The following is a 3,361-nucleotide window of genomic DNA, read 5'->3' as shown; positions in this document are numbered from 1 at the left end:
TATATTATCAAGAATTTGGTTTTATCTCTCTAGAGAACCCTGTCTAACACAGCCCCTCTCTAAGCTGTGGGCCCCTTGCCACCCTCAAGCACTGGTAGGCACGAGCGGGCTCCCAGGGTAACAGTCTCAGGCTTCCCCAATCCAGGGGTGCACCCTACCTCTCGGTGTCATGTGCACAGTCTGGTCGGTTGCTCTGTTCCCTGGCATTTTTTGTCACCACAGCATAAGCGCTTCCACTCCCTTCTGGCTTCTTCCAGTCTTCTGAATTGCATTTCTCACTCTTACCTGCTTTCTCTCCAGGAAGGGCTGTTTTGTAGTTGACCTCCACTTCCTGAAACACAGAATCAAGCCCCAACTTTTAAGACTAGATTCCATACTCATTGGTATAGCAGCCAGTACAACACCCTCCCCGCCCCCTCCGCCCCATATCACCCTACTCATAAACCAGGTAACTCCCATAGCCTCCAACCCCATAGACAGTGATTCACTCTGGGCCACTGGCTGCCTTGCCAGTCCTGAACAGACTGACTATAAGCCACCCAAGCACACTTTGTATCAGCCATCTCTTGCCTCGGGTGACCTCACTCACTAAACTAAGGCCTGTGCACCCTTATCACCTAATGCCACCTGCTGTGAGAGACCTTCTCCAGCCACTCTGTCCACAGGAGCACCTTCCCTCCCTCCATCACTCCATAACATCCTTCACCACACTGATAGCTGCCTGACCTTCCTCCCTTCAGGACATGATCTCAAAGGGAAGGGCCATCTCTCAGCACTGGATGCATATCTGTTAGTAAAAGGAGATGGGAAGCGTGTGTTAGGCCAATGACACTCATACATGTATAAGAGAGAGCTTTATGTCAAGAAGTAGTTATATACAAGAAAGCATCCTAGCCCAGTCCAATTCAAGTCTGTAAATCTGACACTAGTCCATAAGTCCTCTTCAGACTCACAGAGCCACATGCAAGGGCACAGACTACAGGGAGATCACCTGCCAGTGGGTGCAGAGTCACGTGAATCCAGGGTCTGTGGAAACATGGCAGGGTTTTAGCAACTTCCGGGCTGGTGGCAGAGAGGGGGAGGTTCCCTGGGCCCGCCTTATGAGAGGCCCCACCCCCAAGGAGGAGCCCTCCGACAGTGACCTGATTGACAGGTTGAATACGATCCCTACGCTTTCACACCTCGTCAAGTTGACATAAGATTTTCCTACTGTCACAGAGAGGGCGGGTCTGGGGAGCCATCCTGGGCCGGGCAGGAGCAAGCCTCTGAGGTGGAGGGAGATACACGGACCTCATTATGTTCTCTGGAAGCAGAGACACTTGCTGGTGGTACTTTAGCAACATGCAAAATGCTCCGGGACAATTCTAAGGTTAATCACAGACCCACAAAAATTTATGTTCTTGGTGTCTTGGTTTTTAGGCCTGTTCCTGTGGTTATTTGGGACACTGATTTAGAAAAGTATTACATTGGATAGACTGTATCAGCTCTAGTTTCTTTATTATTAAAAAAAACCATTTTATTGGGGGCTCATGCAACTTTTATCACAATACATCCATCCATCCATGGTGTCAAGCACATTCATACGTTTGTTGCCATCATCATTCTCAAAACATTTGCTTTCTACTTGCGCCCTTGGTATCAGCTCCTCATTTTTCCCCTCCCTGACGAACCGTTGATAATTTTAGAAATTTTTATTATTTTGTCATGTCTTACACTGTCCGACTTCCTTCACCCACTGTTCTGTTGTCCATCCCCCAGGGAGGGGCTTATATGTAGATCTTTGTAATCAGGTCTCCCTTTCCACCCCACTCTCCCTCCACTCTCCCAGTATCACCACTCTCACCACTGGTCCTGAAGGGTTCATCTGTCCTGGATTCCCTGTGTTTCCAGTTCTTATCTGTACCAGTGTGCATCCTCTCGTCTAGCTGGATTTGTAAGGTAGAATTGGGATCATGATAGTGGGGAGGGAGAGGAGGAAGCATTTAAGAACTAGAGGAAAGTTGTATGTTTCATCTGGCTCATCTCCTTCCCGTAACCCTTCAGTAAGGGGATGTCTAGTTGCCTACAGATGGGCTTTGGGTCCCCATTCCACACTCCCCTTCATTCACAATGATATGATTTTTTGTTATTTGATGCCTGATACCTGATCCCTTCGACACCTCGTGATCACACAGGCTGCTGTGCTTCTTCCATGTGGGCTTTGTTGCTTCTGAGATAGATGGCCGCTTGTTTATCTTCAAGCCTTTAAGACCCCAGATGCTGTATCTTTTCATAGCCAATACCATCAGCTTTCTTCACCACATTTGCTTATTCACCTGCTTTGTCTTCGGTGATTGTTCCGGGAAGGTGAGCATCATGGGATGCCAGTTTAATAGAACAAAGTGTTCTTGCGTTGAGGGAGTACTTGAGTGGAAGCCCAATGTCCATCTGCTACCTTAATACTAAACCTATAAATATATGAACATAGATCTATTTCCCCATCCTCATATATATTTATATATGTACATAACTTTATTTAGACCTTTATTTTATTTTATTTTTTTTCAGGGGAGAGCACGAACGCAGTCTCCCACTACCACAAATTATGCAGTCGAGTTTCCCACATTTGGGGAAATCGCAGGGGTCAGCACATCCGGAGTGCAATGGATGAGCCTCGCCCTGGGAAAACCACCTTCGTGATCATGGTATCTCCCCTGCCAGGTAAGTATATTTAGACCTTTATAAATGCCCTTTGCCTCCTAGTTCTTTCCTCTAATTTCTTGCACTTTCCTCTTGTCCCACTATCATGCTCAGCCTTCATTTGAGTTTCAGTAATTCTTCTTGGCTACGTTGCCCTTGATCAAACCCTACCAGGTCTCTTACACCCTCCCAGTTACCGATTTTGGATCACTTGTTCCCTTGTCCCTGGGGTTGTTAACACCACTTCCTTTCCCCCACCTACCCTTCTCCCATGTTCCCCCAGAACTGTGGGTACCATTGTTTTCTCCTCCAGATTGTTTATCCTGCCTGTCTTATCTAGATAGACTTGCAGAGATAATAATATGCACAAAAGCAAGACAGAGCAAAACAAAGCAACAAAAGAAAACAAAACAACAACAAAAATCAGTGACAAAAAAAGAAAAGTCTGTAAATAATTCAAGGTCTGTTTGTTGACCCTTAGGTTGAGTCTGATGGGGTGCCACACCCTGGCCCCAAAGTCTATTTTTGGTATTCCCTCCAGACTTCCTTGCTCTGCTGACTTTGCTGTTCTGTTTCACGCCCCTTAGTCTTTTGCCTCGGTGTGGTGGGGTCAGATCGGGTGCAATTCCCACTCTGTCTCCAGTGTTGTCTCCTGTAGGGCTATGGGTCAGTGAAGGATGTT

At 46.9% G+C, this 3,361-nt stretch overlaps 1 non-coding gene across 1 annotated transcript; it reads right to left on the bottom strand.

Moving 5' to 3' along the window:
* Nucleotides 1-2,544: 2,544 nt before the first annotated feature.
* On the bottom strand, nucleotides 2,545-2,708 carry LOC115872927. Its single transcript, XR_004048122.1, has one exon. It is a non-coding gene; the product is annotated as a U1 spliceosomal RNA (small nuclear RNA).
* Nucleotides 2,709-3,361: the final 653 nt, after the last annotated feature.

Source organism: Echinops telfairi, unplaced genomic scaffold (genome assembly GCF_000313985.2).
Source record: "Echinops telfairi isolate 266 unplaced genomic scaffold, ASM31398v2 ScPeMD7_7458;HRSCAF=8496, whole genome shotgun sequence".
Classification (NCBI taxonomy): domain Eukaryota; kingdom Metazoa; phylum Chordata; class Mammalia; order Afrosoricida; family Tenrecidae; genus Echinops; species Echinops telfairi.
This window is presented reverse-complemented; position numbering and strand designations above follow the sequence as displayed.